Source organism: Eretmochelys imbricata, chromosome 1, assembly GCF_965152235.1.
Source record: "Eretmochelys imbricata isolate rEreImb1 chromosome 1, rEreImb1.hap1, whole genome shotgun sequence".
Taxonomy (NCBI): Eukaryota; Metazoa; Chordata; order Testudines; family Cheloniidae; genus Eretmochelys; species Eretmochelys imbricata.
Genome location: NC_135572.1, coordinates 356,642,202 through 356,654,923, shown reverse-complemented (window position 1 = coordinate 356,654,923; position 12,722 = coordinate 356,642,202).

Sequence of the window (12,722 nt, the reverse complement as noted above, 5' to 3'; positions counted from 1 at the left end):
GGTTGGTAGTACATTGTGTGAAAAAATACTTTCTTTTGTTTGTTTTAAACCTGCTGCCTATTAATTTCATTTGGTGACCCCTAGTTCTTGTGTTATGAGAAGGAGTAAATAACACTTCCTTATTTACTTTCTCCACACTAGTCATGATTTTATAGACCGTAATCATATCTCCCCTTAGTTGTCTCTTTTCCAAGCTACAAAGTCCCAGTCTTATTAATCTCTCCTCATACAGCAGCTGTTCCATACCCCTAATAATTTTTGTTGCCCTTTTCTGAATCTTTTCCAATTCCAAATTATCTTTTTTGAGATGGGGTGACCAGATCTGCACGTAGGATTCAAGATGTGGGCGTATCATGGATTTATATAGAGGCAATATGATATTTTCTGTCTTATTTTCTATCCCTTTCTTAATGATTCCCAACATTCTGTTCACTTTTTTGGCTGCCACTGCACATTGAGTGGATGTTTTCTAAGAACTATTCACAATGACTACAAGATCTCTTTCTTGAGTGGTAACAGCTAATTTAAACCTCATCATTTCTATGTATAGTTGGGATTATGCTTTCCAATGTGCATTACTTTGTATTTATCAACACTGATAAATGATAGTGGAATGAAGGTGGGAATAAGAGATGGAAAAAAGTCAAAGGAAAGGAACAGAAGGAAATATACAAGAATACACACACTGCACCTACTTTAAGTTAAGAAACTTTTATTTATTGTATTTACAAATAATTTAATTGTAGTTCTCTGAAATAAGAGGGCTATCAGAGCAGGGAATCCAGTTTAATTCTCCAGGGCATGAGAAATCATTTCCAATTTCATCAGACGCCACCTTGCTCACTTGTTCTTCTTGCAGAGACAGTAGTGTTTTGTAATACAATCCTTAGCATGGGACATTCCTTGTATAAAAAACACACAAGCGTCTTTTGCATCGTAGAGAACTTGTGCTCCCACAGAAGACCTGGAAAAGAAACACCAAATTTCAGTAGGGTCTAGTCACAAAGGATTTTACAATCCCAGCTTCCCCACTTACCTCACTGCTACCCTACTCCTCTCTGTGCCCGTGCAGCGCCCCACCCTGCCACCCCCAAGGGGCACACCCCTTACAACATCTTTGGACACCTCAGCTGTTCTCAGGTGGGCGTGTACCTGTGCGGCTTGGAAGTGAGCAGCTCTAACATGAAAAGAAGTACTTGTGGCACCTTAGAGAGTATCCTTTCCTTTTTGCGAATACAGACTAACACGGCTGTTACTCTGAAACAGCTCTAACATGTTTGTCAGCTCCACACTAAAGAAAGAAAACCAACCACAGCTTTAGGCATTGAGCCAGCTCCCCTGCTGCTGTAAGTCAGATCAGTCGTTCCGGTGGGCCACGGCTTTCACTGAGAAAAATGTGCACCTTCTTTCCCGTTTGAATTGGTCTAGTTTCAACTTCCAGTTTCTTCTGCCTTTGTCTGCTAGCTTGTCAGAGCCCTGAGCCCTTTGAGAGGTCCTAACTGGGGCAGATGCTTCATTGGTTTCTTTAAATTCCTGGTGTGGAGTCTCCAGCTCCTGTTCTAGATCTTGTTTTAACTTCTGTTAGCCAGCTTCAAGTTTTGCGAGCATTTCCATTCTTTGTTCCCTCTTGGCTCAAGAGGAATGCCAACTCCCAGTTTCTCTCCTTGAACACTGGATCCCACTTTTAACACCAATGCCAAGCCTTTAGACCCAAGTGGCTAGCCAAAAATGTTTGGGGTCTACTAAGTTGCTCCAGTTGCGGGGAGGAATTGGTGATGGAATCATGTCTTTCTTTTATGCAATTTTGTTTATGTAGAAAGAATCTACAAAGCCCCATTTCCCTGAACACAGAAGGACCCAAAGAACAGGAGACAGTTTTTGCTGACAGCTCCAAGGCTCTTTCAGGCAGCACCTGACCCAAAAGCCCTTTCTCTAGGCTTCTCTCAGGGCCACACACCATCCAGGCAGGGTCTGGAGCTTTCCTCTGTTTCTGTGAGCATCTCTGCTTGTTTCCCTTTGCCCACCCTTTCCCAAAACAATTCCCAGCAAAGCCATCCACCCACATAGTTCTCATTCCTGGGTCAACTTGCATATGCCATGGTTTAGGTGGGGCTGCTATAAAGGAGCATAACTGTTTCCTACAGCTGTCTTCAAGGAAAGTTGGTGGTTACCTATAACACATTGTATCTGGTCTGAGAGCTGCATGAGATCTGTCCCCTTGACACTTTGGCAGCACTTGTTCAGCTCGTATTCCTCATAAAGTTGTTTGGTTTGAATGGAGTGGAATTGCTTAGGGTGGCCCAGGAAGCTATTGGGATGATACTAAGCAATTTAGGCTGGATATTAGAGAACACTTCCTAACAGGGTAACACAGTGGAGAACACACTACATGGACCAGTGCTATGCTGACCCACAGGAGGATGGATGAGCTGGGCTTTGCATCTCTAATTGCCATTAGATTGAACCCCGAGGAACAGGCTAAACAAAATCACCCAGGGACAATAATGTTTGTGAGTCAGATTGGGCCTTTCAGCCAGCCGTGAGCAAGGAGGGGTGTGTCAACTGCACCAGCCCAGGAGGCATTGTGACTCAGAGGGGATACTAAGACACAGATCCTCCTATATCCTCTGTGACCAAGGGGGCATGCACATGAGTGTCATTTGCTGAGTGCTGGCCCATGCCCAGCCCATCATGCTGGCTCAGCAGCTTTGACCAACAAGTGGCAGGTGGTGCAAGGCTTGGCCCATTTGCCATCCACCTGTGCCAGGGAAGGAGGAAGCAGGGGAGCTCCCACTAACCCCGCGTGTCTGGAGCCAAGGTCCAGGCAGCCCATGTCAGAGAGCTCTACCCCTGTGTGGACCCATAGGCCCAGTCACAGTCTAGCCTGATGTTTCTTTGCCTTTTAAATGCAGTCACTGTCCCTGGGATTAAAGCCAGGAGGGGAGAGAGCTTGGTCATAGAGGGGCGCCAATCCACAACATGTAGTTGCATACATTTCATTGAGGGGCAGTTGTTGTTCGTCCCACTTGGAGCTGTTGGTTAATTCTGGCTCTAGTGAGGAGGGGACACTTACAGATCCAATGTGAATGGTGACCCATCCAGCCAGACCCACTTCTTGAGGCTGGCTTTGTAGGTCAGGCCAATCCAGTAACTGAAGTGCCGGCGGTACCTGAACTCGACACGGAACAATTTACACGTCTCCCGTTTGAGGAACGCCTGTACAAGGATAAACACACGCACCATCAAACCCCACTTCCTCCAGGGGATCCGGACTGCGAACATACACTCAGGTCAGGGGGGTTAACAATTCCCTGGGCAGAGGGGAAAGCATAAGGAACCCCAAGGCTTGTGTTTTAGCAAATAAGAACAGAAATAAGGGAGGAATACATAGCTTCCTTGTTTGGGGTTCCTTGGATGATGGCAGATTTGTCAGAGCTAGGCAGTGGGGACTCGACAGGATGACGGCCACAACCCAGAAGTTGGGTGTGACGAGAACTGGGTCACTCAATAGCGGCCTGAAGCTACAGGGGACAATGCTACCGGGAGGGAGGGAATTTAGTTCCAGCTCCAGCTGTGGCAATGCCTGCTTTCAGCTTTAGAGGTCCACGGTTCAATCCCCACTGTGTCATCCACCCCTAGACAGGGGCTATCGCACATTCACCACTTAAATCCCAAGTGGGAATAAAGGCTATAAATGGAGCTGCAAACACACACACACCCTTGGAGTCTTCTCCACATCAGAGCAAAGATGAAGTAAAGCCTTTAACCAGGGTGCAAATAAAACGTGTAAAAGCAAACTGCTTTTAAACAAAGTGGGTTTACACTGAAGTCAGCAGTACGAACGTAAGAATGGCTGTACTAGGTCAGCATGGCCCAGTGTCCTGTCTTCTGGCAGTGGCTGCTGCCAGATGCATCAGTGCAAATTAATAGAACAGGGCAATTATTGAGCGATCCATCCCCTGTCATGCAGACAGAGGTTTAGGGACATCCAGAGCATGGGGTTACAGCCCTGATCAGCTCGATGACCTATCCTCCATAGCCTATCCAAAGGATAGCTTTACTCAGCCAAACCTACCCCTTGGCTGCTAGTTTGCACTTCCTCCTATGTGCTCCAGGCAGGCTTCATGAGCCAGCCTCCAGCTGTTTCATGAGCCTGCTGATTAACTGTTTCCTTCCTGCTCCAAACCCTGACCTAGAGTGTTGGGACTTTCTGAGCCAGTCATTCTCCCACCACTTCCAGGACCCAGATGAACAGCATGTCTCATCATGAATGGACTTGACAATGATGGTACCCTACAACAGTGGCTCTCAACCTTTCGAGACCACTGTACCCTTTTCAGAAGTCTGATTTCTCTTGCATATCCCAAGTTTCACCTCACTTAAAAATTACTTCCTTAAAAAATCAGATATAAAAATACTAACATGTCTCAATAGACTATTCCTGACAAATGGCTGACTTTCTCATTTTTACCATAGAAATATAAAATAAATCAATTGGAATATAAATACTGCACTTACATTGCAGTGTATAGTATATAGAGCAGTAGAAACAAGTCATTGTCTGCATGAAATTTTAGTTTGCACTGACTTCACTAGTGCTTTTTGCATAGCCTGTTGTAAAACTAGGCCAATATCTAGATGATGTAATGTAACCCCTGGAAGACCTTTGTGTACCCCCAGGGGTATGCATGCCACTGCCCTAGAAAACCTTAGCTCAGTAGGCAGGCAGGCAGACAATCACAGCCCTCTAGCATGAGCCAACCAATCCCTCAGCCTACTGATATCAATGTATTAAACCATTAGGTCAAATATTAGTAAGGGAGAGAGAATAAAAACCATAGTTTTACCAGTTCTCCTTGAGAGTCCATCTTAACGAGTTTGGCACCCTGCTTCTTACAATGCTCTACACACTCTGGCCACTTTGCACTCATATTGGAGAAAAGGTAGCAGGTGTTACCATGCTGCACCCAGGTGTCCAGACAGGAGTCGCATCTGCTGCCTTGGAAGACAAAACACAGCTGGTAGAGTTCTCCCTTTCCGGACGGCTTGGGTGTGCTACAGTGTCTTGTGTGATGTGTGTAGGTCGTTTACCAAAAGAACGCATCCCAGGCTGTCTGGCTACATGCTGGGATGGATCCTACCTCAGGTCACTTGCTCCCCATCTGTATTTGGTTGTTTTGTTAAAGGGGGCACCCCTGCACTCAGCTCATCCCTCACCTTTGCCTTCTGCCTGCTTCTTCACTGAATCCTTGATCTTCTGGCTCTGTCCTTGGAGCATCGCCATCTTTCTCCTTGTTGCTTCCAAAACATGCAAATCTGAAATACACAGGGACAGATAATGCCAAATGCACCCTGTGAAACTAACGATGCAGCATGGGTATGGGTCATTTGAGTGAAATCTTTGTCCTTTACACTTTGACAGTGAAGCCGCGAGATATGTCTTTGAACATTTCACATTCTTCTGGGCACTTGCAAAGACCAGAAAGGAAGGAAAGTGTGTTTCTCAAAACTATATTAGCCATCTGCCTGTGTTAGGGCAATGAAGAGCTAGAGAGATGGAAAGGGGAATGGATGCCCATGGAATTGGAGAAGCCATTACAGGGGGCTGATCATGCCTCACCCTTCATATATGGATCTCCCCCACCCAGGAGGAATGGGGAGCAGCCCAATTTGCAGCAGCATTTCCTGGAACCCTGCAGAGGGCTGTCTGACAGTCTGAGAATCTATGCAGGAAAGGGCACTGGTAGGGCCGTGGAAGCACTGGGTGATCTGGAATGGAGAGATGCACATCATCCTCCCACAACAGCCCTCAGGAGTTCCCCAGATAAAAACAATACAAAGGCCAGATTACTGCTCCACAGCTAGTAGGGAACCCCCTTTTCATGGAGGGCGAGGGAAAGCCGCTAGGGAGTCGGATGACAAAGCCAGTATGGGGGCACGTGAAATAACATGCTCCTGGTGAAATCAGGGTCTCCAGCAGATACTCACACTTGCCAATCAAGCCCAGCAGTACAATGAGCAACACCAGGCTACAGACCCCCAGAATCAACGTCATCAGCCGCCAGTGATGAGGCCTGAAAGGAACTTCTAGTGGAAAGGAAAGGGGAAGACAAGAGTCAAGCACCACTCCTGAGACTCTGAGCCTGATTCTCAGGGCAGAATCAAGCTCCCAAAACCAGAAGTAATCAACCAGGGCTGAAAACTCCCTTCAAAAACACCCCCAGCTTGTGGGATGCTCCATAAATGCTGGTATCTCCATGTGTAGACATCAGGGCCAGGTTAGCCGATAATACCAAAACTCTAGCCAGGGTTCTCCCAGGCTAGGGGGCCCTACCACTGCAGCAGAGTGTTTCCTGTGTTAAGGAAAAGTTAGCACATGTGACTCCATTTTGGTTTGGGGCCCACCATTGTTTAAATGCCAGCACATCATACACCAGGAGGAGTAATCCTTAGATATTGAATCCCTGTGAAAATCCTCCTCCTTGTCTCCAGCCTGCCTTGACTCCCAGTATCTGGTTTTTGTCAGTCTCTAACTCCCTGTCTCTTGGCCTTGATGTGAGGCCTCCCATCCTGATAATAAAAGTTACTGATGCATGGCTTTAGGACCATGCTGTGAAATTAACATACTGGTATAGCACGAGGAATGCACCAAGCAGGGATAGGTGGTAGATAAGACAAGGGTTTGTTTATTGGCTAAGGTTTCCGATGCACGAGGGCAACATGCTTTGCTAAAAGGTATATAACCTTTGTATAATCTGCATTCAGGGTCCCCTCCTGGCTAGCAGGGGGGCACCACGCTCGAGCGTAATAAACTTAGTGTCTTTTGGGAACTCTGCAGTTGTGGACTTTGTTTCTGTGCCTCAGCCTAGATTCGAACTGTGCGTGACCTATCAGGTATAATTCGCAGCACTGGTGTGCGTGTCCTATCAGGTATAATTCGCAGCAATTGTGTGCGTGTCCTACAAGGTGTAATTCGTAGCACTTGTGTGCGTGTCCTACCAGGTGTAATTCGTAGCACTTGTGTGCGTGTCCTACAAGGTGTAATTCGTAGCACTTGTGTGCGTGTCCTACCAGGTGTAATTCGTAGCACTTGTGTGCGTGTCCTACCAGGTGTAATTCGTAGCACTTGTGTGCGTGTCCTACAAGGTGTAATTCGTAACAGTTTTGGCGACCCAGATGGGACTCTAGGCTCGCCCCAATAAGCGAGACTACACTCCTCCTCTCGGACAGCTCCAGCCGGCACAGGGTGAGTTCACCTTTGAGAACTCCGAGGAGGGGGGGTGTGAGCCGTCGCTTAGGCGATAAGGTGGCACATTTTGTGTTCTTTTGGTAGCCCGTTATAGGTTCTGGGCAGAGTGTAAGTAAGGGGACCCCTTTGGCTGAAATTCTCAAGAATTGGGGGAATATTTCTGGCACCCATGGGTTAGGCAGAAAAAAAGCTGTTATTTTATGTAAGGTTGAGTGGCCAGCACTAACAACTCAAACATCTGTTGAATGGCCACCGGATGGGTCCTTTGCTGGGGATACATTAACAGTGCTTAAAAGGAGGCTGGAGGACAAAGCTGCAGCCCAGATGGATTATTGGTATGTATGGGACAACTGGGCTTATGCGCATGCAAAAGGACATCCTCTTTTCTCCTCCTTTTCTTATTCATCTCAGGGGTCTCCAGCCCCGCTCTGTGCTATGCCTGCTTCTGCCCCTCCTCCAGCTTACCCTCGGCTTTCTGACTTATGCCCGTCACCTCCTTGCTTGCCAATTAGCTGTGCTTTCTGTCCAGGTGACAAGCCTCATGTGGGGAGGACTCGGGTAGCCCTTGTAAGTAAAAATATTTTAAAAAAGAGACCAGGAGGGCTGGGGGCTAGTTAAGAAGCCCACCCTCCTTGTTAATTTGGTAGTGAAACAAAGCTGGTGCTCATGGAAGGGACAGTTCAGAGAAAAAAAAAGGATCGGGCCCAAGCGGGCAGGCAACAGATAGAGAGATTGGAAAACAGGTTGAAAACTTAAAGGTCATAGTGAAAAAGAAAAGTAAATAATTACAGGAATGAAAAACGTAAATCCCGGAATAATACTTAAAATGGTAAAATCTAAGTAATTGGGTGTCGTTTTGAAAAATAAGCAAGTAATTTAAAAAAAAAAAAAAAGTAAAAAGTTAACTCTTTAGTTGCTGGAAAGAATTAAACAGTTAAACTTTGTAAAATACTGAAAAGAAAAAAAAAATGCTTGGTTTCTTTGCAGCCATTTTGGAAAAAAAATGGGCCCTTTTCCAAAGAAATGCAATTATACAGTGCTACTTAATTAATATCGTATTAGGTTCCAAGAGGCTACAATAGGTGGTGTCTTCCTTTTCAGGTCGCTGTGTGTTTGACAGCAGGAGTTAAAAGTAAAAGGCAATCAAAAGTCTGGTAAAGTTTATTGTGCCCTTTTTAAAGTAAGAATCTTTAACCTGTGGATCCAAAAGCAAGCCGGAAAGCATTTATTTTAATGTAAATTACCTAACTAATAAGGTAGAGGCCACTGAAACCTGGGCTGCCTATAAAACAAATACAAGAAAATATGGGTAATTCCTCTGTTTTGCCTGCAATTAACAAGGGTATTTGTATAAAAAGGAAATATTTTAAGCAATGACTGACTGCCCAAAAGGGGTAGATCTGTGTTTTATTTTTGTCTTTCAGAAAATCAGAGAAAACTGATGCCAGCTGAAAAGCAATTCAACATCTCATGAATTTACTGGCACAATAGAAATTCTGTTCTGTGTTCTATGTCCTGTCTTGTGGTGTTTGTCTTGTGGCCAGAATTGCTGTTTAATTTTTCATAGGACAGTTTAGTTTAAAACTAAATAGAAGGGTTAAATCAAAATGCAGATACTTGTTTTATTCAACTTGCAATACAAAGTGTTTGGATAATATAAAAAAAATGTGATATACTAAAGTTTAATACATTTGCTTAAGTAAAAAAAAAAAATAATAAAAAAAAATTCATTGGCCAGATCTTTTAATTAAAAAATTGTTGTTAAAATTTGCACACCAACAGTCTTTGGAAGCAAGGACATCAAAGGTTAACCCACTCCCCATATTATACATGAGATCCTTCTGGCTACCTCACATTTCTAGCCAGAGGGCTGGGGAGGGAAAAAAGGCTATTGGGCACCAGAAATTGTACCAAGTGGACTCCTCAAAAGTGGGTGTGCTTGTCCTGGCTTGTTGCTCCAAAGCTCTGTAATAAAGTCATTTTCCTAGAAGGGTATATGTGGCATACATTATACAATAAGACTAAAGTGCTGTATAATGGGCAATGTACATGTGTTCCTTTTTAAACAAAAATGTATAAGTAAAAAGTGAAAGTTTCCTTTGCAGGTTAATAAAAGCCAAGAAGGGGAAAAAAAAAAAAAATAAAACGGAGGACGAGCTAATTCAACGCTGTAGCTGGCAGGCTTGGCAGGCTCGGTCCAAAGATAAGACACTGGCCTGCCCAAGGACACTACTCACAGCTAGGATTTGGCTAACAGCCAAGAAAGAGGGGGGCTTAAATGTGCCCAAACAGCTGTGAAATCTGCAACACAGTGCCAGACATTAATGAAATGTGTTAGGTCTCTGTATTTACAGGTAAAAGAAGTCCTGCTTCAAGAATCCTGAGCAAACCTGCCATTTGTTAAAACCAGGTGACTGGGTCTACATAAAGGTCCCTCGACAAAATACTACTCTGGCCCCATGTTGAAAAGGCCCTTATTAAGTCCTGCTAACTACCAACACCGCTGTGAAGTGCCAAGGACTGACTGCCTAGACCCATGCTTCTTACTGCAAAAAGACCCCTCCACCTCGAGGTGACTTCACTTCGACTACTGATCAGCCTGTCCCTCCTTCTGGGTATTTTTTTTTTCTTTCCTCCTTTTAAACAGCAAAAAAAAACAAACAAACAAACAAAAAAAAAAACAACAAGGTGAAGTGCTAGTAACCTCTCCCTTGTCCACTGACAAAGCTAACCTGCATTCAGTATTTGCTAAAGAAACCAAAGCACTACAGGGTGACGTGCTAGTAACCTCTCCCCTGTATAATGCAAAACCATGACTGTTCCAAGAGAGAAGGAACGCCTGCTCTGCTAAAACCACCAAAATCCAAAAATTCCTGACTGCAAAAGACACTGAGAATTGGCCTTGATGGCAAAGACGGAGCATTGTACATTGGCAGGGAGAAAGTTGCGGAATGTATTCTTGGAAATGTGAAGTAAAGTGGTGGGGTGGGTTTATTCCAGAGGCTGGAACTGTGCTTGTAGGCAAGTATAAATACCAAAAACGCCTTACAGCCATGAACATTACTCCCACCATCTGCCACCACTCCTTTGCAGGTAAAGGTTCCTGGATCCATCATAGCTATGTTAAGTTGGCGTTGGGACCCCCACCTGACCCTGACAAGCCATTGGATGAGCCACTTCACGAATGAACACCACGACCAACCCATGGACTAAGCTTTCCAGCTACTGGGACCTTCACAGCCCACCAGGACTTTTTGTGTTCCTGTTTATTGGACTTACATTGGGGGTAGTGTTTTTTGTATAGTACAGGGGGGGATGTCAACATTGGTATGGTTTGCCTGGGAGGGGTTCTCTCCCTATTCCCAAGTCCAGTACAAGGATGGGAGGGCAATAGCTTCTTGAATTTAACCCGTGCTATCAAACAGGGTGTAAATCGAACGCAGTGTTGGATTTGTATTCGTACCCCCACATATTTAGGTCAGGGCGTCCCGTTGGTAGGGGTACCTATCCCCCTTAATCGAACACTCCAAGCTAAGCTATGGGCAAACACTACATTTAACTGGAATGTTACAATCCAAATATGGTCTATTGATATGGTGGCCCAGAGTAATTATGCTTTATGTGTGTCACAACGTAAGGGCATAGAAAATACAGTTTTTGTAGGGAATTTTGTAGGGTGCAAGGACACCATCCAAATCAGCTCTGGTGCGGGAGGCCCCTCTACCTACTCCAGGACCCCGTGGCGGTCCCCGAGGGGTCTGGCTGGTATTGGTTATGCAATCACACAGCCTATAAGGTTCTCCCAGCAGGATGGTGTGGTACATGTACCTTAGGGGCTATAGTACCCGCCGTGACAGTACACCAGAACCTGACCCGGGGAGAGATCCGCAATCTAGTATGGAGGGACCGACAAAGTATTCCTTTAAACCCCCTTTCTTATCGGCCCAAAGGCTTTCACTCCTTTGTGCGTTGGTTTCTGCCATGGTTGGGAGTAAGCGAGCTGGAAAAAGCTATAGTTAACATTTCAGCTGCTTTGTAACTAATGGCAAATGCTACTGCAGATGCTCTCTCTGCCCTTCAAATTGAAGTCACCCAGCTATCCCAAACTACATTGCAAAACCGCCTAGCCCTGGATTATCTCCTTGCAAATCAGGGCGGGGTTTGTGCTCTGGTCAATTCAAGCTGTTGTGTATTTGTAAATCAGCACCATAGGATAGAAACTAACATCCACATCCTCAAGCAACAGGCAGCCCTATTCCACCACATCAGCCTCGACACTACCAGCGCCGGATTCCAGAAGGTCTGGGACTGGCTCACCTCATGGCTACCGGATGTGGGGACTTGGGGACGGCGTATTTTGTATTTACTTTTTTTGACTGTTATTGTTTTTGCGTTATTTTTTGTATGCCTACAATGCTGCAGTATGTGCTGTCGGCAGTTGCTAACCCTGCAGCACGGTTACTCAGCCCTGATATAGCTTACTGACGTACAAAAAAAAAAGGGAGGACTGTTAAGGAAAAGTTAGCACATGTGACTCCATTTTGGTTTGGGGCCCACCATTGTTTAAATGCCAGCACATCATACACCAGGAGGAGTAATCCTTAGATATTGAATCCCTGTGAAAATCCTCCTCCTTGTCTCCAGCCTGCCTTGACTCCCAGTATCTGGTTTTTGTCAGTCTCTAACTCCCTGTCTCTTGGCCTTGATGTGAGGCCTCCCATCCTGATAATAAAAGTTACTGATGCATGGCTTTAGGACCATGCTGTGAAATTAACATACTGGTATAGCACGAGGAATGCACCAAGCAGGGATAGGTGGTAGATAAGACAAGGGTTTGTTTATTGGCTAAGGTTTCCGATGCACGAGGGCAACATGCTTTGCTAAAAGGTATATAACCTTTGTATAATCTGCATTCAGGGTCCCCTCCTGGCTAGCAGGGGGGCACCACGCTCGAGCGTAATAAACTTAGTGTCTTTTGGGAACTCTGCAGTTGTGGACTTTGTTTCTGTGCCTCAGCCTAGATTCGAACTGTGCGTGACCTATCAGGTATAATTCGCAGCACTGGTGTGCGTGTCCTATCAGGTATAATTCGCAGCAATTGTGTGCGTGTCCTACAAGGTGTAATTCGTAGCACTTGTGTGCGTGTCCTACCAGGTGTAATTCGTAGCACTTGTGTGCGTGTCCTACAAGGTGTAATTCGTAGCACTTGTGTGCGTGTCCTACCAGGTGTAATTCGTAGCACTTGTGTGCGTGTCCTACCAGGTGTAATTCGTAGCACTTGTGTGCGTGTCCTACCAGGTGTAATTCGTAGCACTTGTGTGCGTGTCCTACAAGGTGTAATTCGTAACACCTGCTCTCTCGCCAATGCCGTACAGCGTGATGGATGAGCTGCTCCACGTTGAATTCCCTCCTCCATCTGGGAGAAGTAAGGGGCAGGCCGGGGCAGGGAGATTGCATTGCAATGGCTCTGGAA